A 25,289-nucleotide genomic window follows, 5' to 3' on the forward strand; every position below is an offset into this window, starting at 1 on the left:
AATAATCATGTATATTGAGTGTTGGATTTGCATTGAAATTGTATTAACTAAGAGAAAAATAATGCACGCATTTGAAAGTATGAACACGTGAGTGGCCGCCAATGTTCACGAAGTGCACTTATTAATGGCTTATAAACATGAAATGTTGAGCTTTTGTTTGATTACTGTAGTCATATGTCATATTGAGGGTTATGTATTAGCTTTATTAATTGCAGGCTTTAACTTAGCGGAGGTCTTGGTCTAGTCGCACTGCCTCATGTCAAGCTGCATTTCTGAGGGTTTAATAAAATGTCTGTTTAGAGAATTAAATTGTGATTTTCCACTGTACTGTCCATGTGCTCATCGCTAAAAGTCTTTCTCAAGAGAACTGCTTATTAGAAGATGCTGTCCTTGCTAATGCAACATTGTTTTATGTAATGCGTGTGAGACTCACTTTCTCAGGAGAATACAATGAAGACACTGACTGCAGTATAAGCTGCAACAATATTGTTACCTGACGAGCCGGATGGATGAGAACAGGACAAAAGGAGCCAATCATCGACATGTGAACTGTGTACTATTAGAAATGTAGATTTGAAATTGTAATTTATTGGAAAAAGTGTGAACACGCGATCCCTTGATCAATAGGGGCTTGGGAAGTAGTTTTAGGGAATCTAACTTAGCGGGACTTCACTGGGAGGAGACACTTCATTTTTGCCCATTTTTCTGTCTTGAGAAGAGACGTGCTTAACTTTATGCTTAAAAGACTTTTCCTTTTCAGAACTTTGATGCTGAATCCTGGTACCTTGTTGACCAGACTGATGTCCTGAGGATGAAGACTGTCACAGCTTGCTAATCCAAACTGAGGATATGAATATTGACTATGATGTTGTTTGCCATGTCTATTTGCTTTTGTTTCTAAGTACCAACTGCTACTTTGACAGAGCCATAGTTAGATATTTTTCCAAATTTGTGTTGACTAAAATGTTTTGCATGAAGCCCAACATGCTAATCCTAATCTGATGTTATTTAGCGTCCTCATTAATGAAGTTCGCTATCTGAAATAACAGCTGATGTTCATTCTTTGCTAAATCTAAATGTATTTGATATCAGTTGTTCAGTTATTCTTGTTATTGATTTTCACTGTTATTTTAGAATGTTTAGTAGAAAGTTTATCAGTTGATTTTTAGATTATCCTACGTGACATTAGCATTGTTAATATAGGGAAATTAATATTCTAACTTTTGCATAAAGGTGTGGTTATTCATGACTGCAAGGCCATGGTGTGTGTCAATTACTTACTCCTATTGATTACTAATGTTATTGTTTGTTATTGATTATTGATCTGCACATGCTGGATATATGGTGGGAACATCTTAAGGGCACGCGATCGCGTCATTCGAAGGAGAAGGACGCGGACGCGTGAGAGACGGTTGGGGCTTGGTGATCGATGGCTGAGGCGACATGGATTAAACCTACATTTGTGCCCTTAGACTTTGAGTGGAACTTTGTTACCTTTTCACAGTTGGCGACGAGGATGGTGAGAGTCGCCTCAACATCCAGGGAGTTGTGTCTCTCAAGATAGGAGAGGTTATTTTTGATCGTGTTGTGCTGGCGAACGTCTTGCGCATTTGGTAGAGAGGGCGGAGCAGCAGCACAGTTTGTTTTAGGAGGAGTTGAGAGGGCGGACTGCAGAGGAAGCACACGGTTCAAGGAACAAGCTTAAAACAGCATGATTATAACGAGTGTTGAAGAGAGCTACGCTGCGTGAACAACGTCTGTTTGGGGGCGTGCCCAACAACACCGATGTCCTTAAAGGGACGGTTAGTTCAATAATTTTAAAGGGAAGGTGTACTTGGCTACGAGCAGTAAAGCAAAATAGGGGACTACATTGAAACGGTGCAAGGTGAACAAAATACAAAAGAACAATCTTGATTGTCTATCGTGTGGATCAAACGGTGATAGGCACACCCAGACAAAACAGCGGAGAAAGAATAAATTATCTGTTATAAAGAAAGTTTCAATGAAAGGACATTGAAGGAGTGGTGATTCGCTAATACTGTTACATATTGGTTCACTTGAGGTTTGACATTCAGTGTGTAGTTCTGTAGGTTCGTCTAGTTTATCGGAATAATGCAGAACGTAACACCACCTCCATTTTTTTTAAGCAGTCCAGGTGAACCGATATATCCTTGGAACAAGTGGAAGAAGATATTTGCTCACTATGCTAGAGTGTGTGGACCGACACTGAGCGCGGAAAGAAAACATGCATTATTGTTACACTGTCTAGGGGGAGAGGGACAGGAGGTTTTAGAAAATTTGCCTGATTTATGTATTGAAGAAAGTAGGAATTTGAATGAATATGAAGCATGTATTATGAAGTTAGACAAACATTACTTACCAAGGGTGAGCACAATAATGGAGCGATATTATTTTGGGAAAAGGGAACAAGGGAAAGAAGAGTCAGTGGAAGATTTTGTAACTAGTTTGAGAAAGTTGGCGGTGTCATGTAAATTTGGGGCACTGGTGGACGAGAGAATTAGGGATCAGTTTGTGTTAAAGTGTTGTAGTGACAAAATTAGGGAAGAGCTGTGGTTGAAAGATGAACCACCTTTGGAAGAAGTAATTATGGTGGCGAAAAGAGTGGAACACATGCTGAGGTGTGTTAAGGAATTAAGTGGAAACAAATTAATGAGTGGAGAATGTAGGAAGGTGGAGGCGATAGTGTGTGAAGTGAAGAACAAGGGAAGTGGAGGTGAGAAGAAAAAAGAAGATATAGTGAAATTCAAAGGAGAATGCTATAGTTGTGGTAATAGTGGCCACAAAGCCAATGCGAGCAATTGCCCAGCATTGAATGTAATATGTAATGGGTGTGGAAAGAGAGGTCATTTCTACAAATGTTGCCGTGGTAGAAAGAATAAATTCCATAATAACAATATGAGGAAAGAGATCAAGGAAGTATCTCAGGAGGTAGTGTTCCAAGTTGATGCTCAGGTTAAGTGTGGAGAACATCCAAGTGAGGTGGTGAGAGTGGATGGTGTGGATTTACTAATGCGTTTCGATTCTTGTTCACAACTGACGATAATTTCAAAAACAAGTTTTGACAGGTTAACTTTGAAATCTAGAAAATTAAAGAAGATGGATGTATCTCCTGGGGGTTATGGTGGACAACCCATAAAAATGCTAGGGTACTTTGAAGGTCATATTGAGTTCAAAAATAGACACCTGTTGGGAAAAGTTTATGTGTCCAATCAAGGTGACAATCTCTTGAGTTGGACGCACCAAAAGCTTTTAGGTGTCATTTTGAATCCAAACGCACAACCTCAAGTTCAAATTCAGAGTGTGGATGGTGTAGACAGTGAGTTAGTAACTGAATTTCCTGAAGTATTTTCAAACAATTTGGGTTGTCTAAAAGGTTATAAACATAAAATTAGGTTAAAGGAAGGTGCTATACCCATGGTAGCGAAAATGAGAAGAATGCCGTTGGCTTTACAAGAACCGGTGAAAACTGAACTTAAAAGATTAGAATTGATGGGCATAATTGAGGAAGTAGAGGCAACCGAATGGTTGGCTCCCATAGTTGTGGTAAAGAAGGGGGATGGTGATATCAGGCTTTGTGTGGACCTGAGGGCTCTAAATAGAGAGGTGGTGGTGGATAAATTTCCCCTTCCAAACATTGAAGAGATAGTATCTATGGTTGGCGGAGCAAAGTACTTTTCCACTTTAGATCGTAAATCAGCATATCATCAGGTAGAGTTGGAAGAGAATTCACAAGAATTGACTGCATTCATAACACCTTTTGGTGCGTTTAAATTCAAAAGAATGCCATTTGGTCTTGTGTCGGCGGCCTCTGTATTTCAACGCATTATGTATAAAATTTTGAAGGAGGTCAAAGGGGTGAAATGCTACCAGGATGATGTGTTAATTTACGGCGGTGGAACATTGGGAACGAGTGAGGTCGGTTTTGGGATGTCTAAGTCGTGCTGGTCTTACTTTGAAGAGAAAGAAATGTCGTTTTGCTTTGACAGAAGTTGAGTACCTGGGACATTTGATTACAGGAGTTGGAGTTAAACCTAAACCTGATTTAGTTTTGACTATTAAGCGGTTAGTATCTCCTCGAACCAAGGAAGAAGTGAGTTTGTTTTTAGGAATGGTAGAATACTATGGGAGGTACATTAGGAATTTGTCAGAAAAAACTGTTAACATGCGAGATTTACTAAAGAAAGGAAGAGAGTTCAAGTGGAATTCCTTGTGTGAAGATGAGTTTGGAAAAATTAAAGAAGAACTAGAATATGCTCCCTGCTTACAAGCTTTTAAATCGGGTAGGTCAACTGCCATTGTCACTGATGCTAGTGCAAAAGGTTTGGGTGCGGTTCTGATGCAAGAGGATGGAGGAATGAGAAGAATGATTGCTTGCGTGTCCAAATCTTTGAGTGGAACAGAGAAGAATTACTCTGTAATTGAAAGAGAATCACTGGCCATATATTGGGCATTGAATAAATTTAGACATTTTGTGTGGGGCACGGAGTTTGTGGTCTTGTCTGATCACAAACCTTTAGTAGAAGTGTTTGGTAGTAAAGGTCTTAATTGTATTTCTGCAAGAATTAGAAGATGGATTATCGGGCTACAGGATTTTAAATTTAAAGTAGAGTATTTACCAGGTGCATTGAATGTTAGTGCGGATTGTCTTTCAAGATTAGTAGAAGAAAACAGGAAGGATGAAGAACAAAAAGATAGAACTTTTCAGGAGGAATTAGTGTGAGAAGTATGTTGTGATGTGTCAGAAGTTACTTGTGGAATAATAACCGAACAAGAGTGGAATGAGGCGTTGAAAGAAGATGTTGAGTTGAGTGGAGTGTGTGAGACTTTGGAAACTGGTAAATTTGAGGTTCTAGGGAAAGTTTGGAGGTTAGTGAAAGATGAATTGGCGGTGGATAAAGGTATATTGTTGAGAGGAACAAGATTGATTCCACCAAAAGTATTAAGATTCAGGATAATGAATCAAGCCCATGAAGGTCATCTTGGGATTGTTAAGACAAAGAAAATTTACGAGCAAATTTTTGGTGGCCAGGTATGGATGTACAAGTGGAGTGTATAGTTAGAGAGTGTATACAATGTGCACGGAGTGACAAAATTTTAAAAACTCGTAATGCACCTATGCTTTGTAGAAGTTTACCATGCAAACCCTGGGATGAGGTAGCAATAGATATTGTTGGTCCATTACAGGGAGAAAATTCAATGCCATATTTAATTGTGTTAATAGATTTGTATTCAAGGTGGGTGGAAGTCAAAAATGTGCATGAAGTTTCATCTTCCAGTGTGATGATTTTCTTAGAAGACATTTTTAGGAAAGAGGGATTTCCAAAGTCATTACTGTCAGATAATGGTCCACAATTTTGTTCGACAGTTTTTGAAAATGTTATGAGTAATTGTGGCATAACTCATAAGAAATCAGCAGTCTATCATCCAGAAACTAACGGTGCAGTTGAAAGATTTAACAAGTACATTAAGGAAAGCATTCAACTTGCAAAGGCGAATGCTCTGAATTGGCGTGCAGAACTTTTGAAAAGGATTACAGCCTATCGGTTCTCTCCACATTCAACTACTGGCAAATCCCCGTTTGAACTGTTTAGGAAAAGGATACCTAATACCAAGTTGTCTCCTGGATGGATGGAGTGGATAAAAAATGGATATAATTTGGTGAACACGGAGTGGAGAGATAGAGAAAAAAGGCTAATGGAGAAAAGGAAACAAGAATTTGATACAAGGAAGAGAGTACGTACGCATAATATAGTTGTGGGTGATGTGGTGAAGGTGAAGGCACCAGTTGGATGTCTTGAAGGGTCAAAGTTCACTAGACGTCTACATGTGATTAAACTTTTCAAGAATGCTGTAAAAACTTCAGATGGCAAGATATGGAACATGAACAGAGTGGTTCGGCTGAATGGGGTGGTGGAAATGGGTATTAGTAGTGAAAGGTACAGAGGTTTCGGAGACAATCTAGAGTTAAGAACATATAATAAGGGACGACATGAAACTGATGAATCGAATGTAATGAGGAGAAGTTGTAGAAGGAAAATAAGTCCGGGACATCTTAAAGACTATGGCCCTCATTACGAGCCTGGCGGTCTGTGACCGCCAGGCTCGCGGTTGGCGGGAGCACCGCCGACAGCCTGGCGGTGCCCCTTAGGGCATTCTGACCGCGGCGCTTTGGCCGCGGTCAGTGCAGGAAAACCGGCGGTCTCCCGCCGGTTTTCCGCTGCCCGTCAGAATCCTCCAAGGCGGCGCAGCATGCTGCGCCGCCTTGGGGATTCTGACACCCCCTACCGCCATCCTGTTCCTGGCGGTTCGCCCGCCAGGAACAGGATGGCGGTAGGGGGTGTCGCGGGGCCCCTGGGGGCCCCTGCAGTGCCCATGCCAATGGCATGGGCACTGCAGGGGCCCCCGTAAGAGGGCCCCGCTTGTATTTCACTGTCTGCATAGCAGACAGTGAAATACGCGACGGGTGCAGTAGCACCCGTCGCACCTTCCCACTCCGCCGGCTCGATTCCGAGCCGGCGTCCTCGTGGGAAGGTTGTTTCCCGCTGGGCTGGCGGGCGGCCTTAAGGCGGCCGCCCGCCTGCCCAGCGGGAAACTCAGAATGCCGGCCGCGGTCTTCAGACCGCGGTGCGGTATTCCTGCGGCGCAACTTTGGCGGGCGGCCTCCGCCGCCCGTCAAAGTTGTAATGAGGGCCTATGTTCTCATTTGACAAAAGGTGATGTTTATAGGGTTGTGTGATAGCATGTATTAAACGTATTTAGCGGATAGGTGGGGTTGATAAGATGTTTAGTTTATATGTTTGGTGTATACATAGTTTTGGCTACTCATTTGTTTGATGTCATGGTTATGTGGGAACATCATTTCTGTATTAACTTGTTCATTGTAAAAAAAGGAGATGTGTGATGTATCGGAACATGCGATCACCGCACGCGATCGCGTCATTCGAAGGAGAAGGACGCGGACGCGTGAGAGACGGTTGGGGCTTGGTGATCGATGGCTGAGGCGACATGGATTAAACCTACATTTGTGCCCTTAGACTTTGAGTGGAACTTTGTTACCTTTTCACAGTCCCCTTGTAAGTTTACTTATTAAGGTCAGACGCGCCAACACCACCTTCTGGTGTAGGTGCTCATCGTGGAGACTGCTTTCCGTTGCTGCATATATAGATTTATAGGATATTTTCCAGAATGCATCCTTCAACACTTTAGCCATTGTTCCACCGGACCCTTTGTATTTTAAAAAATCGGCTATTGTTTTTGCATTGCTGCTTGTTTACAGTGCAGCTAAATTAGTTAAAAGGCACACTTTAAAACAACGTTCAAATATTGTATATTTGTTGAACTGTAACATAGTCTTCTCTGCTCTCTCAATCATATGCCTTCTTGTCTTGTAAAACACCCATGGGAATTGGTGCCTGAGGACATTTGAATAAAAACACAATTTTTATTTATATTTTGAAACATATACATAGTTGTGGGCTCTCCTTTAAGGTAAGCAACGCCCTCCCGCTGAGGTACTCTGTTGAAGATGCTGGTTGAACACAACTCTCTCTTTTTGTTGTGAGCTATTGAGTGAGATATTTGCACTGAGCAGGTGCCAGTATTTATTGATCTGTTTGCACTGTTATTGCCGCAATAGTTACACGTGCTCTTGTTTATTTTTAAATGTTTGCTTTTCAAACATGCATTGCTGCATCTTTATTTACCTGACTCGGGGAATGTTTGAGAGGATGTGGTCGCAATACTATCCTGATAGGCTGGCCCTTAACATCCAATAAGGCTGTGGAATGCTCAGTCCCATGGCACACTCTGCCTTACCCATCAACAACACCAGTCGCTTGGCCGTGTACTCAAGGTCACGGCAAATGATCACAAGAGAGCCATAGAACGCTACAAATGGCCTAAAAATAGGATTGTTGATAATATAATGGAAATGGAGTGCCTCATTAGCGAAATGTATTTTTCTCTGAGGTCGGGAAAATGCTTGCAGCAGAGTAGCATGTACCAAATCCAAGCTCTGCATCACTGAGCTCAAAAGCCTTCTGGATGTATACACACGACGCACTGAAGCACTCACAAATCACACAAACAATGCTTTATCCTTACTGCATCTATCCCATATTCAAGTGGTTGCTTACACAATTTGTACCAGGTAAAATCTGGAGCAAATTGCATGGCTAAACAACACACATTGCAAGTTTGTGCCCCTCTGAATAGGGTTCTGACATTAAATTGCCACAATTGCAGTAACAGCACAAAACTATAAAACCACGCGTGATGTAAATAGTGACAAAAAGCCACACTAATGTTTGAGAGAACTCTGCAAATCTCAAAAATATAACATAAAATAATTTGTGTCCGAATTTGCCTCTGCCCTATCAGCGTTTACGGAGCACCAGGCTTTGGGGAAAGAAATGCTCATAGATGTTGTAGGGTTGGGAAACAGGGAAACTGAGTCTTGACCAATTCTTCCTCACATGACTATACTGTAAGATCCCTGACAAAATTGTGTATCCCTCCCATCTCTGAGCGTCCTAATGTACCAAAGGTTTATGTGTGTGTGGCACTTATACAGTGGAAAGCTAGCCCAGAGGCAGCAAAGGGTTAATGGCAAAGACACAGTCACGCATACCTATCACAGACACGTGTGATAGTAGGAGTAGCTCATTTGTGGACTGCTCCTGCCTCATGATTTCCTATTTTTAAAGAGTTGAAATTTCGGCCCCTTCCTAACCTGGAACAGGGATGGCGTAGTGCTAAAAGATAGAAGGGTGTTATTCGGGATGTTAGATGCATAGCTAGTGGAAGCCCGGTGTATTGTTTTTTCATATTTCACTCTCCTTCTCTTCGGTCTAGCAGCGCCCAGTCTGTGGGTGTGCTCAAGGCCACAAGAAATGGTGAGATTGAAAGCCAGGTACACAAGTATTTTGATTGTTATGGTTTTTGTAGATGATGCAGCAAATTTGCAGTGCAGAACATGGTAGTCGAGTCACCAAAATGTCAGCAGAAGCAGAAGTGATATCAGGTAGCCTTTGATCTATAATGACATCATAGGAAATGACATCGCAAGAACTGTGATTCTATTACATCACAGGAAGTGATGTCACAGGATCTTTGACCTGATAAAATACAGTGACGTTAAAAAGTAATAAGTGAAAAATAAGTAACATAAACATGTTTACAAAGTCAATGCTAGCCTAACAGATTTCAATTAACATTTTGCCATCATATACATAGTGCAGTTGTAAGTAAAAATAGGCTTTTGCATTATGCCATTATTCGCTTTGTCTTACAATACAGTACCGCTGGTTGTGCACTTGTGTTGTGATTTAAAAGAACCATTTACCCCTTCCCTCCCAGCTCCCTTAAGTTCCAACCACAGTACATTTGCAGGATTTACGTCTCTGGTTGGTGATCTTCATGTATCTCATAATCAGTAAGGAACCATATTGGGCGTGTAGGCAAGATGACAGAGGGTGACCAGATGGGGAAATCTACATATCTCAGTTATCTTAGGTCCTAACCCCCTACTACTAGTAACACAGAGAAGAAATATAGAAATCTAGGGAGGGCTACCATTTTGAGTAGGGCCGAGTGACCGATCATTGAGAGTGGAAGTGTATGCCAGAAGTCTATGCAGGACTTGAGGGACCGAAGAGTCTGCCCTGTATTCCCGTCCGTCATGTCTTGTCGGTCAATGTATATTTTCACCCCAAGTATTGGGGGCATAGGAGTTTCCACTGCAGGGGTCCTAGTGCATTTGCTGGTACATTATCAGGACTGAGGGGAGATTAGTCTGGATTTTTACCAGTTAACCTGTAAGCCTGACAGGGCACCAAAGTCTGCCAACATTTGTTTGGCACCTATCAGGTCTGAGGTCGTGTTCTTGAGGAAGAGTACAAGGTTGTCTGCGTATAACGTTATATGATGATGTGTAGGTCCCAGCTGAAGCCCTTGGAATCTACTCCCTGTTTTAGCCAGGCAGGCCAGGGTTCCATTGCCAGGGCAAACAGCAAGGGTCACAGTGGGCAGCCCTACCTCATTCCCTGTTCCACCCTATATCCATCTGAGATGACCTGTCCCGTGCAAACTCTAGCCGACGGTTTGGTATAAAGTAGGTGAACCCGGGCTAAAAAACCCTCTCCCAGTCCCGTCTGGGTCAGTACACTAAAGAGATATTACTGTCTAAACTATCAGAGGCCTTATCTATTCTATTGCGAAGACTGCTGCTGTAGTCTTGTCATAGGAGGTGTCACTCATTATCGCCAGATTCCAGCAAATATTGAGAGCTGTATTCCTGTCCGGTATAAACCCCGCTTGGTCATAGGGAACCAGGGTGGTCACGTGTGAGAGTAACCGAGTGGCTAGGATCCTGCTGAGTATTTTGTAATCCAAGTTCAAAATGGAAAGGGGCCTATAAGCCCTATGTTCAGAAGCTGGTTTTCCGGGATTCAACAAGGGCATAAGCAATGCCACCATTGGAGGCTGTAGGGGCTCCTGTGTCTCTGAATGCCAGAAAAGAGCAGCCAGTCTGGGAGACAGTTCAGCCAAGTATGCAGCATAGAATTTCATTGGGAGCTTATCTGTCCCTGGTGTCTTGCCATGGGCCATGCTCTCGATTTCCCCCCTTTATCACTTGGATCACTCTGTCCCTACCTAGGCTCTTTGCCTCATCCCCTGTTGAGGACTTGAGGTGCAATGGTGTCAGAAAGGCTTGAATTGCTTCCGTTTTAAATGGAGTGACACTTTTGTAGAGCTCCCTGTAGGAGTGCATGAAGTGATCACTGATCTCTTCTTGTCTGCATAGATGGTGACTGTTGTCTGTATGAATTTCTACTATAACCGAGCTTCTCTTGGTTGGATGAGCCAACCAGGCCAGCACAGAACCTGTTTTTATCTCATTCTGCATAAGCTCTGCTCATATATTGTTCATAGCCAAAGCAGAGGAGTCAATTGTCTTGGATCGACACTTGTTCTTTCGTAGCTAAGAGCATTCCCTGCACTTGTGGGTGTCTCGGCCTGCAGAGTTCAGTGTCTCTCAACCTCTCCTCAGCTAACTGTCCTCCCTCAGCAGTGTGTGTCTGACCCCCCTCTGATTCAGCAATAGATTTCTCTTGTATTACTGCTTTAAAGTCATTCCATTCTACTAACAGGGTAGTTGCTGTACTCTCGTTCTCTGCAAAATATTGTACTATATAATCCTGTATGGCCCCTTTAAACTGTGGGTCTTTGAGTGATTCGGGTTTTAACTTCCATGTGGGGATGTGTGGTTGGGATATTGTCCACTTCAAGTGGAGGGGACATGGACTGTTATTTGATATTGTTCTGGCCAAGTATTCTGCATCATGGTCTAGTCCGTGGGCATTGGTTGTGCAAAGAAAGGTGTTACATGTAATTTGTGAAGGCCTGAGAAATAGGAGTAATCTCCTGCTATTAGGTTCATGTGGCGCCAGGAGTCTATGAGACCCTACTGAGTCTGCCAGTTAGTGAAATGTTGTGCTGTTCTAATCGCTGATGAGTCAGGTAATGGGGGATAGGATCTGTCCATCTGAGGATCTGCCACACAGTTGAAGTCCCCCCCGATTGAGATTTGGACCAGGTATTGTTCTGTCCCCATAAGAGACCCGATAAGAATGACCCTTGGTCGATACTGGGAGCACATATTTTTTGTTAATGTTGTATCACATCCCTCCAGTCGACCTGTTACTGCTACAAATCTCTTTCTGGGTTAGTGAAGATTCCTGTGTACTGGAAGGGGAGTCCTGCTCCAATCCAAATTTAAATACCCAAGTGTAAGGAAATGCCTCCTTGGCATGATTACCCCCTAACGTTTTGCCCTTGCTGATGCTAAGTTTTAATTGAAAGAGTGCTGGGACCCTGCTAACCAGGCCCCAGCACCAGTGTTCTTTCCCTAAACTGTACCTTTGCTTCCACAATTGGCACAACCCTAGCACTCAGATAAGACCCTTGTAACTGGTACCCCTGGTACCAAGGGCCCTGATGCCAGGGAAGGTCTCTAAGGGCTGCAGCATGTCTTATCCCACCCTAGGGACCCCCCACTCAGCACATGCACACTGCCTCACAGCTTGTGTGTGCTGGCGGGGAGAAAAAGACTAAGGGGGTCATTCTGACCTTGGCGGTCCATGACCGCCATGGCGGAGTGCGGCGGAAGCACCGCCAACAGGCTGGCAGTGCTTCCTGGGCGATTCTGACCGTGGCGGTAAAGCCGCGGTCGGAAAAGGGGAGCCGGCGGTTTCCCGCCGGTTTCCCGCTGGCCCAGGGAACCCGCCATGGCGGCGCTGCTTGCAGCACCGCCATGGGGATTCCGACCCCCTTCCCGCCAGCTGACACCGCCAGAACCAGGATGGCGGGAACGGGGGCCCCTGCACTGCCCATGCCACTGGCATGGGCAGTGCAGGGGCCCACTAACAGGGCCCCACAAAGATTTTCACTGTCTGCTTAGCAGACAGTGAAAATCGCGACGGGTGCCACTGCACCCGTCGCACCCCTTCAACTCCGCCGGCTCCATTCCGAGCCGGCTTCATTGTTGAAGGAGCTGTCCTGCTGGGCCGGCCGGCGGTCTTCTGGCAGTCGCCCGCCGGCCCAGCAGGAAAGCCGGAATGGCCGCCGCGGTCTTTTGACCACGGAGCGGTCTTTCGGCGGGAACCGCTTGGCGGGCGGCGACCGCCGACCGCCGCGGTCAGAATGACCGCCTAAGTCGACATTGCACTCCCCTCAGAGTGCCATGCCAACCTCACACTGCCTGTGGCATAGGTAAGTCACCCCTCTAGCAGGCCTTACAGCCCTAAGGCAGGGTGCACTATACCACAGGTGAGGGCATATGTGCATGAGCACTGTGCCCCTACAGTGTCTAAGCAAAACATTAGACATTGTAAGTGCAGGGTAGCCATAAGAGTATATGGTCTGGGAGTTTGTCAAACACGAACTCCACAGTTCCATAATGGCTACACTGAAATCTGGGAAGTTTGGTATCAAACTTCTCAGCACAATAAATGCACACTGATGCCAGTGTGCAATTTATTGTAACATACACCCAGAGGGCATCTTAGAGATACCCCTGAATACCAATTCGACTTCTAGTGTAGGTTGACCAGTTTCTGCCAGCTTGCGACACACCAGAGATGTTGCTGGCCACATGGGGAGAGTGCCTTTGTCACTCTGTGGCCGGGAACAAAGCCTGTACTGGGTGGAGGTGCTTCTCACCTCCCCCTGCAGGAACTGTAACACCTGGCGGTGAGCCTCAAAGGCTCACCCCTTTTGTTACAGCGCCCCAGGGCATCCCAGCTAGTGGAGATGCCCACCCCTCCGGCCACTGCCTCCACTTTTGGCTACAAGGCTGGAGGAGATAATGAGTAAAACAAGGAGGAGTCACCCACCAGTCAGGACAGCCGCTAAGGTGTCCTGAGCTGAGGTGACCCCTGCCTTTAGAAATCCTCCATCTTAGTTTTGGAGGATTCCCCCAATAGGATTAGGGAGGTGCCCCCCTCCCCACAGGGAGGAGGCACAAAGAGGGTGTAGCCGCCCTTCAGGACAGTAGCCATTGGCTACTGCCCTCCCAGACCTAAACACACCCCTAAATCTAGTATTTAGGGGCACCCCAGAACTCAGGAAATCAGATTCCTGCAACCTGAAGAAACAAGAAGGACTGCTGACCTACAAGCCTGCAGAGAAGACGGAAGACGACAACTGCTTTGGCCCCAGCCCTACCAGCCTGACTCGAAAACCTGCAACCAATGACGCATCCAACAGGGACCAGCGACCTCTGAAGCCTCAGAGGACTGCCCTGGACTAAAGGACCAAGAAACTCCTGTGAGCAGCGCCCCTGCTCAACAACAGCAACTTCTTTGCAACAAAGAAGCAACTTTTAAAGAACTCACGTTTCCCGCTGGTAGCCTGAGACTTCACACTCCGCACCCGATGCCCCCGGCTCTAGATCCAGAGAACAAACACCACAGGGAGGACTCCCCAGCGACTGCGACCCCGTGAGTAGCCCGAGACAACCCCCCTGAGACCCCACAGCGACGCCTGCAGAGAGAATCCAGAGGCTCCCCCTGACCACGACTGCCTGTAAATAGGGACCCGACGCCTGGAACCAGCACTTCACCCGCAGCCCCCAGGACCTGAAGGAACCAAACTTCAGTGCAGGAGTGACCCCCAGGCGACCCTCTGCCTAGCCCAGGTGGTGGCTGTCCCGAGAAGACCCCCCCTCCTTCCTGCCTGCACCACTAGAGTGACCCCCGGATCCCTCCATTGTTTCCTATCTGAAACCTGATGCCTGCTTTGCACAATGCACCTGGCCGCCCCTGTGCCGCTGAGGGTGTGTTTTGTGTGCCTACTTGTGTCCACCCTAGTGCTCTACAAAACCCCCTGGTATGCCCCCCGAGGACGCAGGTACTTACCTCCTAGCAGACGGGAACCGGAGCACTCCTGTTTTCCATAGGCGCCTATGTGTTTTGGGCACCCCTTTGACCTCTGCACCTGACTGGCCCTGAGCTGCTGGTGTGGTAACTTTGGGATTGCCTTGAACCCCCAACTGTGGGCTGCCTATGCCCAGGAACTGAGACTTGTAAGTGTCTTATCTACCTCACAAACTAACCTTTACTTACCTCCCCCAGGAACTGTTGATTTTTGCACTGTGTCCACTTTTAAAATAGCTTATTGCCATTTTAACAAAGACTATATATGATATTGCTTTTATTCAAAGTTCCTAACTTACCTGTGTGAAGTAACTTGCATTTTATGTGTTTACTTCAAATCTTGAACCTGTGGTTCTTAAAATAAACTAAGAAAATATATTTGTTCTACATAAAAACCTATTGGTCTGGAGTAAGTCTTTGAGTGTGTGTTCCTTCTTTATTGCCTGTGTGTGTACAACAAATGCTTAACACTACCCTCTGATAAGCCTACTTCTCGACCACACTACCACAAAATAGAGCATTAGAATTATCTAATTTTGCCACTATCTTACCTTTAAGGGGAACCCTTGGACTCTGTGCACACTATCTCTTACCTTGAGATATTACATACAGAGCCAACTTCCTACACCAAGGCATAAGCAGAGTAGGTGGTGTAGTATGCCTGGCCTGCCAACATTTATGTAGTGCTGCTCCCTCATGACTTGTGTCTCCTATAGCATGGCCACCTGGAAGCCCTCCGTCGCAGATACGTGATTACCTTGTAACACTTCATCAATGTGTGCATCCCCCTTACATTCCACAATATTCGTTTGTATTTCAATGTGGATGTCATTGTTGTGTCACCCAATCTGTCACAGCCACTCCCCCACCTGTCTTATTGCCAATTGCATGACCATTAATACTGCAACCTCTGTTAGAATACGACACAAATATTTCCCAACATATTTCCAACAACAGTCAACCCAACTCCCACTCCCCAGGATAAGCAGGCAAACACATCCCATCCAAACGTTCAAACAGTTAGAAAAGCTTGTGGGTATGCCCACTTGCAAATCACTAATAGAGGTCATGGTGGCTCTCTAGCCCCCACACGGCTTCCCCATCCCACACTTGTAAATAGAAAAATAACGTTGACTATCTGGTGGCCCAAGAACAGTTTACTATCTCAGCTTTGGTTTCTGGATCTAAACGCCCATTACTATCTGACCATCTTTGGACTGTCTTTTGTCTAAATGATTTCATCACCAGTGCTCAGAGTCACCACTGGCATGGCAGCTCCTGAGGCCGCTGATGTACTAGACTCAAGGTCGGAGTATGAGGCTCTCTCAACTACTTCATCTGGTAGAAGGGAAGTGTTCATATCCGTGCATCTCAGGGATGCTGCCAGCGCCATCACCCTCCTGTGTTCCTGTAGTGTCTCCTCAACTGTGGGGGCAGATGGAATGGTCATGGCATGTCTGAGGCATGGGCGGGTTCTTTCTTTACCATGACTTCAGGGTCCTCGCTCAGGGCTGGGGTGTTGAGCTTTGTTATCGAGCCAGGACCATACCTCATCGGGGATGTGAAAGAAGTGTGTTGTTCTTATTGTTGTAACTCAAAGGCGAGATGGGAATATCATTGCATTTTGGATTCCCAGTTGGCAAGGTTTTCTATGAAATCCTTGAAGGTGGATCGTTGTCTTTGGAACGCCATGGAAAAGTCTGGAAAGATTCAAACCATGCAATTTTTAATGATAAGTTTCCCCCTCTTCCTGGCTTGGCTTAGAATGTGACCTCTGTCCTTATTATGGAACAGCCTTGCCACCACTGGCTGCGGTGGTGCTCCCAGGGGTGGGGGTGGGCACACTGGTACTTTACGCGCCCTTTCTAGTGCAAAGAAAAGCAAGAGCCATCAGTTGCAACCTCCGCTCTTAGCCATCTCTCCAGGTACTCCACCATGTAATTCCCTTCCATACTCTCTGAGAGTCCAGCCACTCGCATATTATTTAGACAGGATCTGTTCTCAGCATCTTCTGCTCTCTGTTCTAATAGATGCACCTTCAATTCCATTGCTGTAGATTTGCTGGTCACATCTCCCAGGGTATTGGGGTAATGTCCTGGATATCTTTTTCAGTGGTGGTGACTCTGTCCACTAAGCAACGGTGATCGTCGCATAGTATGTTCATGACTGTGGCCAGGGAGTCCACTTTGGCTTTCAAAGCCTCATGGAAGACTGTGATGGCCTGTAGAACATCACAAAGCATGGGGGTCACCTGGGGTCCCAGAAGTATCAGGCGGTTTGTCACAACCATGTGGGGGGTCAGTTGCCCTCTCTAACAGGCCCTCATCTTCCATCTGATCCTTTTTGCAAGCTTTCTTCCCCATGGTGGAATTGAAGGGGGGTTGTCACCTTCTCTTGGGGTGTCCTGTGTCAGGTGCGCTGATTAATACAAGCCGAGGGATCATGTACATTACCAAGGCCCCCCCCATGTTATTTCTTCACAAACGCATCAACCTCTGTGCCCTTGGGGTGAGATTTCAGAGGGTGGGACGTCCCTCGACACACACCTCTGATGATGGTATGTATCTGGGTTTGCGGTCTGTAGGTCCTTATTAGTGAGTATCAGCCAGGAGGGGGCCCTCAACTGTAATCTTCCGGCAGATTTAGCCTGAGTTGCAGTGGTGTACCCACAAAATGTGTGTCTCCCCAGGCTCCGTTCTACTGCGCGTCCCAGAGGAATTGCAATGCTACGTGACTGTACAGGTCTAGGGCTCTCCCGGAGGAGCACAAGGTCTCCAAACGTCTGCAGGGGCCCCCGGTACCGGTGCTTGACTATTTTGGTGATCTGGCACCTGTACATGTGTTTCATTTTGGTCTCTCCGCTTCCCAGGGATCCCCATTCAGAGCCAGCGGAGGGAGGTTAGAAGCCCCTGTCAGTTGCCCCACCTCCCCGCTCACCTTCAGACACTCCGGTGCTAATGGACAGTAATTTAGCAGCTAGAAGGGGCCACAATGGTGGGTTGACCCATTGCGAGCCTTCCTGCTCAGGACTTCCCTGGTCATGCATCTCTCACGATGGCCATCTCCACTAGGCCCAAGCACACGTTACCTAGTAGGCTGTGAGCCGTGAGGGGTTGCTCGCTGCCATTTTTCCGAGGGAGCCCTGTCTGCATGGACCACCTCAATATCCGCTGAGGTGTTTGATATCCACTGCCCGGAAGGAAGCAGCAATCGTTGGCTGCCACCCCAATTGGTATTTGTATTGCCATGCATCTTGCTGCTGAGATGCGTCCTCTTCCCTGGCATTGGCACGCACTGTGACTGATTAGTAAATGTCTCAGGCAAGAGCACAGGGCTGGCTAGCACCACTCGTTCTCCAACCAGCAGGCACCTGCAAGTTAGGCCTCTGGCTCGGAGTGGCCCGGAGCAAGGGCTGGTGAGTTCGGCGTTGGCAGCTGAGAGCAGTGGGCAGGACGTGGGCCATCTTTTCTGCACGGTCTTGGGAGGGCCGGATCAACCAGATCTTTTCCTACATGATTTGGCTCTCTAATTCATTGTCCTGGAGAGTTGTCGCCAGTAACCATTGTGTGGGGTCTCAGGGCTCAGAATAGAGGCCACCCAGGCCAGTTATGGGAGATAGAATGAGGCCGGATGGGGATTGCCGGCGGGGAGCGCCATGGAGTGTTGCCTACTCCATAAGTATTAGGCCATGCCCCTCCTACTTGCAATATCCTTATCATGTTTGCCAAGGGGTACTTTAACCCATATAATAAATAATCATACCTTCACCTTTCTCACAAACCACTTGAAACATTTGTGAGCAACCCTTTAGAAAGAGCGAGCATGTTTGCAAACATGAAGAATAAATATAAAACCTCTAGTTTGAAATTGAACGTATCAAAAACGTTAAATATTTGTTGCAAACATATATTAAAAACAGTTCACTACAGGATACTTTAAAAAACTAAAAATCTGCAGCAACTCAGAATGTGTATAAACATGCAGAAAGATTCTAGCTTTTCTCTATCCCAGGAATGCAAAAAATAAACATGTTCTCCCTGCTTGTCATTGTAAGCTATTAAAATAGAGCAGGAGAAAGAAAAGCAACCCTACATTTGTGTTGCTTTAAACAGTTGCTTCAATTATGCAACGTGACCTGACCTGCCTTTTACCTCGGCTGCTGGGTCTGGCAGCAGGCATTCTGACATCAGGACTCGACTGTAATAACTTATAATACCCAGTCACATCTCCAATTGTGCATGTACAACTACTATTGAAAGCTTACCTCTGAAACATAGATGAGACACAGCAACTGCCAATAGCAGTAAAATCTTTCCTCACACAATCGAAGCAGATATAGATTGGTCACAGTAGGGCAAGCACCAGGTTGAGGCCTAAACAAATTGTGAGGACCTGCCTCGGCTTCCGCCTACAGAAGAAAATACTCAATAGTGCAAACTCCAGATCACAACTTCTAAAACAAGAAAACACAGCAGTAAATAGTGCTTCAAACTCATTAAACTAAGGCACCTATTAACCATTTATGATACTGTAAAAATAGTAAGAAAGGGAAAAGCCTTCTTGTGGCCTCAGGTTACCAGTTCCTGCACCCATTTCCATTAGCCCAAAAAAGACACAGCGCTGGCATCATTATAGTTCAAGACTACCTACCAACCCAGTCCTGACTCCAGCATTTTTTTAATACAGATTATTTCTGGTGCCTGTACAGGACCCACAGGCCACCAGCATCCCTCCCCTGCAGAAGGTGAACTACCCCGCAAACGTTCCCTGTGACCCAGACAGAAGCCAGAGACAATTGCCAAGGCCACCACCAAGAAATGAGACTCTCCTGATGATCCCCCTTGTGTCCCTCTCTGTCACCTTGTCCACCTTGAACTGCCATTGCTCCCCTACCCATGTCCCCTTTGGACACTGCACTTGTGCTACAAACAGACTGGAACAATACCCTGGACTTTCCTCCATCATCACCCCATTCCATTGCACTTTCCCCTCAATATCTTAGTACTATAATAAACACCCTTGGACAAACTTTGACTACTATTATTTCATGTATTGCAAATTTGTATTGATTGAAACAGCTGCAACCATTGCAAATGAACTGTACATAGTGAGAGCATAGAATGAATGACCTGTTGCTGGCTATTGTGATCACATCAGGACATTGTTGTCATATCACCAACATCTGTAAAATGACAATCCATAGGTAACAGTAAATAGGGGAAACAAGTGGGTAATGCCAGCATGCCAAGGCCACACATAATCTTACAATAGTCATAGAACAGTGAAGTTGCACTGTCTCACCAGTGTGTCATTGGAAGTTCTGATGGATCTCTAATGTTCTGTAATCCACATCCTCATACTCTGCCTCCTCATCCTCACTGTCCTCAGGGTCCACTGCTGCCACAGGGGCATCTTCAGACTCCTCCTCCTGCAGAAAAGGTACATGGCGTCTGAGGGCCAGGTTGTGCAACATGCTGAATGCCACTACTATCTGGCAGACATTCTTGGGTGAGTAGCACAGGGATCCACCTGTCTGTTGGATGCACCTGAACCTTGCCTTCAGGAGGCCGAAGGTTCTCTCAATGATCCTTCTGGTTCACCCATGTATCTCATTATAACATTCTTCTGCCCTTGTACTGGCATTCCTCACAGGGGTAAGCAGCCACAATAGGTTTGGGTAACCAGAGTCACCTGCAAATATTGAGGAACAGCGTTTAGCCACACACTATCCTATTTGGCCAACAGCATAGGCATACAACAACATACACTGGGTGGGGACCAAGGCTAACCTATAAGCCACACCTTGTGCCTCTGTAGTTGGGACATCACATTTGGGATGCTGCTATTCCTCAGGACAAAGGCATCATGCACCGACCCAGCATACTTAGCATTGACATGGGAGATGTACTGGTCCACCAGGCACACCATCTGCACATTCATGGAGTGGAAACTCTTATGTTTCCTGTACACCTGTTAATTTTGCCAGGAGGGGGGGACAAACGCAATATGTGTACTGTCAATCGCCCCAATTATATTGGGGATATGTCCCATTGCATAAAACCTGGCCTGGGAGTGAGGTAATTCTGCTGACGTTGTACACCGTGGCGGTAGGTGGTCGTGAACATGACAGATGCTTGACTTTCATTGGATAATATTGGGCCCTATGGGGTACAGTGGCCAATGGGGATGTACCCCAGCGTGTGCTCCTCCTCATGCCTTGGTGACGAGCCATATCACTGGTAGTGCAATGCACAGTCCGTGGGCCTGTTCCCTGTGTGTGAGGGTGCTGTGTATGCCAACGGTGGTGTTGGTGCAGTCATTGACCCAGTGTATCCTTTGTCTCTCTCCCCCCCTTTCTTGTTTTGTCATCCTCTCGTTATGTGCATTAGCATCATCTGGCGGAGGAGCACAGGCACCGGCGACAGAGGGAGCTGCATCGAACAGGATCCTGGAGGCAGACTCCACTGACGCCGAGAGAACCAGTGGAACTGAGGGCAAGGGGAGCACCATGGCAAAGACTGAAGGGGACAACACAGACTCTGATATCTCCTCCGATGGGAGCTTCCTGGTGGTGGTGGACACCTCTGTGACCACCCTAGCTGCAGGTACAGCTGCCACCCCCGTACCAGCACCACCCTTCCAGTATCCCCTCACAAGTTGCCCGGGCCCACTCACCCAGGAGGGTGGACATCTCCTTCACCCCAGGCACCTCAGGCCCTGCCCCTGTGAGCCCTGTTGCCCTGAGTGAGGAGGCTAGTGACCTCCTGAGATCCATCTCTCCCCCTGAGGTGCCTGCCTATTTGTGAACTGATTCCCCTGCTGTGTTCTATCTTTAGTCAATTCCTGTTGTCCTTGCATTATTCTGCTCACGTTTTCAGGGACAAATTGTTTTTGTAGTGCAGGTTGTTGTGTTTGTGTGTGTGTGTGTGTGGGGTGTGTGTTCTGCGTGTGTGTGTCAGTCTCGTTTTCCTCCCTCCCTCCCTTGTGTGCTGTGCAGCTGTACTCGCCGTCGTTGTCTTCGTCGGCGTTGGTGTTCCAGGTGGAGCATAACGTAGAAGATCATCGGGAACACTTGCAGTTCGGGTTCCATGGCGGTGTGGTTCTTCCCTGTGTCTCCAATCTTGAGTCCTTTCACTTCTGAGCTCTGTTTCCACTAGGGTTTTGTTAGCGTTGGTCCTGCCTGGAAAAGGTGGTGGCATCCTGTGTCAAAATATGGTGGGCAGTACTTTGTCTTCCGCCTGGCTGTTGGTGGCTACTGCCGTGGTGGCTGTTGTTTCCGCCCTGGTGGTTGGTGTGGTACATTGGCTTTCTATGGGAGATATTACCTCCATGGTCATAATTTGGCAGTAATTACCACCAGCCTGTTGGCAGTATTACCGCCACTTTATAACCCACCACCAGGGTTGTAATGAGGGCCACAGTGTGTTTGGAAATATGTGGAACCGCAGCTTACAACACTACATACATATTAATCTCAACTCAGTTAGTGTCACCCTCAGAGTGTTTCTGTGTTAGTTGTGGTTTGCACTTCACAAATAACAAGTGTGCTGCATTGATATTGTTTCTTTCCACGTAAAACTATTTTCTCCGCTCTCTTTCCTCTCTCCAATAATCCCTTCCCTACCAACGTTCTTAAATATGTTTGCATCCACTCAAATATTTTTTTGCTACATAAATGACAAAGGATGTGCTTTGTCAATATTTGTTTAATTGGAGCGCACAGCAATACAGTGCATTGTTACCCCAATACCACGTGCATAACCTGCAGTATTCCCTTTTACAGAGAGAGCCCTACTCAGTCCCCATCCAAAACAAGCATTTGTAATGCCAATAGGTCTGGCTTTCAAAGAACGTTGTACGGCAACGTGAAGCATTGCAAGTAAATGGCATGGGAAGAGATATGTATTTATGTGGAAGCAAAGAATTGTAGAATAGTATTAGTGTAGGTGTAAAAGTCAGGTGACAGTTAAACTATCATGCCAGACATAAACGTCTAGGTAGGTTAATGACTGCCCAACTCCCATTGGTGCTGCTGCTGGAGGAAAAACAACAAACGTTATCTAGTTATCCAGGACACTTTAATAGCATTCCAATGTCATGTGTGTACCCCTAAATGTTCAAGCTTAGACAGCTGCATGGAGGGCACGCACTTTTTGTGGAAACACACAACTTCTACAAAGTCAAAACATGTACTCCTGGCTCCCCGCATGTGGGTGTAGACAAAGCCGCTCTCCAGTAATGATCATATAATTATCTGACAACAGCTTCATTGTGAAGCATGACCATAAAAACAGGCCTGAATGACTTTCAAAGCACCTCTGGTTAGACCATGTTCTCATAATTTTACTGCGGAGAAATAATGTGCTGATAGTTTGTCTTTTTAACTGTGGGTCCGGGGCCTACGGCTAGAGGCCCCGGACTCGTTGGCTAGAGTGGGGCCAGCGGCTATTAGGACCAGCTGCACCCTCCTTCTGACATCAGTGGTGTAACAAAATTGGAGGGGGCCCCCTGCAAAGAACATGAAGACCACCGTCCCTTCAGTCTCACTCAGGCCAGGTGCTATGCTGAGGGGGGCCCCCTGGAGCTCTCCCCCCTGCACCGAAGGGTGGGGGGCTGCAGGGGCATTTGTTACTCCACTGCCTGACATTCCTGGTGTCTCCCATGCCTATCCCAGCATTATGAGACATGGAGTGGCTTTAGAGTCTCATTCAAACAAAACAAGCATTTGCAATGGGTCTTGCGTTTGCTCGAGTTAGAGCTATTAATATTGTAAACTGCTAATCAGACTTTTCTTGCCATATAAATTGAAAGTGAAAAGTAAAGCAGATTCACATAATTAATTGGACTTTTCTTGCCACATAAACTGAAAAGTAAAAGTTTCACATAAGCGAGCCGACGGCCGCCATCAGTGCAAAACAGACACACAAAAGGAAACCGAAGTTCACTTGCAGTGTGACGGTCGCAGTAAAACGTGCAATTATCCATGTAACTCGCAAAAGTGCCATTCTGCATGTAACCAACAAAAGTGCAAATATCCATGTGACAGGGTCGATGTCATACAAAGCGCTCAACTACTGCCCAGCGTCCTCGCACTGCAAAATAAAGAGAAAAAGTAGTCCAGAAACCATACGGAAAACTTAGAGCCTCGTATGTTTTCAGTAGTTGGTCGGTGTGCTCGAGGAGGACTATACACTGGAAAAGGCATGACGGATGTTTGACTTTCACTAATGAAATCAAGCAAATTTTCAAAGGCAAGCCCACGAACCAACCAAACTGATGGAATTGGCATGGGTGTGGTTACAAGCCCACAGAGAGATTACACCAGGGACATAGCACTTTGCGCTTGACCCTAAAAATGAATAAAGATTCTTGGTGAACTTGCTGCTCTAGAGTTTTTTATTTCTCTTGTGATTAACTTGATTAAATTTCAAACCATTGTTGACCAAGGAAGAGCTTCTAACTAGAGCACCATTTTAATAATGCATACAATGAGCCTAATTGCCTTTAGGTGCTGACTACAACAAAATGTGATGGTGCAAAATATATCGTTGTTAGAAAGATAAGAGACACCCATGGCCATACCTGAAGCTCTGATTCTCAACATGTGTGCATTTCTCTGGAGCAAGGGCATTCATGCACTGACCTCTAGTTACACTTTTGAAGTCAGGCCTTTAGAGGAACAAACTTTGGTCAGACTTTCTGACCAAAGAAAAACAAGCATTTGCAAAGTCAATAGGTCAAGCCTCTGCAAGCTGCTATGATTATGTTTATTGCACTATGCGCCACAGAAATTAAACGAAAATAAGCTGACACCTAAACATGGACAACATAGGCTTCCAATATGGTTTTAAATAAACAAAAAAATTACTGATCTGACATTTCTACACAAGTGGTGTTTTTAATAACAGCCTTTCAATTGTTTCATGCATTTTCTTAATGTTATTTGTGAAAGAGACAATAAATCACCACCAAATAAAGCACCCTAACTTCAGGCATCATGAATGCCGTTTAAACACTTTAAAACAACAACTTTGAAAAGAAGACAGAAATAAATCACCAGGTAAGCGGGGTCTGAAGTGCAGACCATATAAGGAACCAGTGCTTATATTCAAAATACAGAACTATTTTAGGTGGATGTGAACCATATGCACAAGCTTTCTTCAGTCACTCAAAGTGAAGAGAGCCAGTTGGTAATGTTGGCTCACCCACTACCACATGTTGTATGCTTTAGAAACAAAATAGTCTGGTGTGTCTCAAAAGCCAGGCCTAAAAAATGCAAAAGCTCTCTCTAACCCCAGACCAAAGAAAAGACTCATCTTTTCACTGCTGTTTGTTACTTTCCTTACAAAAAACTGAGGGCTTCATTTAGGAGGCCCTAGCGGCACACTGCGTCATTGGAGCATCATTGTTTTATGCACTGGTGGTGTAGTGTGCCAGCCCATATTTACACGGACACGCAAAGCCACCTTGAGTGGCTTTTCATGGCCTTGTAAATATGGACCCCTTACATGCATAACTGCGTGAAGGGGGCATTTCATGGGTGTTGCTTGGTGTGTTCCCACGCAACACCCATGGAACCCGAAGGAATGTGATGCATTCCCAGATTTACAAATCTGGGAAGGCATCAGATTCTCACACCGCTTCAGGAGTGGCGTAAAAGTGACGCAACAGGGAGCATTATGCTTTATTCCCCCCATATTGTCCTCTTTTTATGTGTGCTGCATTACACATTGAAAGAGGAAAACATCTATAATTGTTTTTGTGCAGGTAGGTGTTCCTTCCTGCACAAAAACAATCATCTCCGCAAAGCAGGCACCCTTGTACCATGGTACA

General features: G+C 45.8%; 1 long non-coding RNA gene across 1 annotated transcript in view; it reads left to right on the forward strand.

The window, feature by feature from the left end:
• The window catches only part of LOC138258747 (uncharacterized), an 87,907-nt gene extending 87,112 nt beyond the window's left edge, over positions 1 to 795 (forward strand). Inside the window, exon 3 of the long non-coding RNA XR_011198545.1 lies at positions 761 to 795. This is a non-coding gene — a long non-coding RNA (uncharacterized lncRNA). The remainder of the gene's footprint in view (positions 1 to 760) is intronic.
• The last annotated feature ends 24,494 nt before the right edge of the window (positions 796 to 25,289 follow it).

This window comes from Pleurodeles waltl, chromosome 9 (assembly GCF_031143425.1).
Source record: "Pleurodeles waltl isolate 20211129_DDA chromosome 9, aPleWal1.hap1.20221129, whole genome shotgun sequence".
Lineage (NCBI taxonomy): Eukaryota > Metazoa > Chordata > Amphibia > Caudata > Salamandridae > Pleurodeles > Pleurodeles waltl.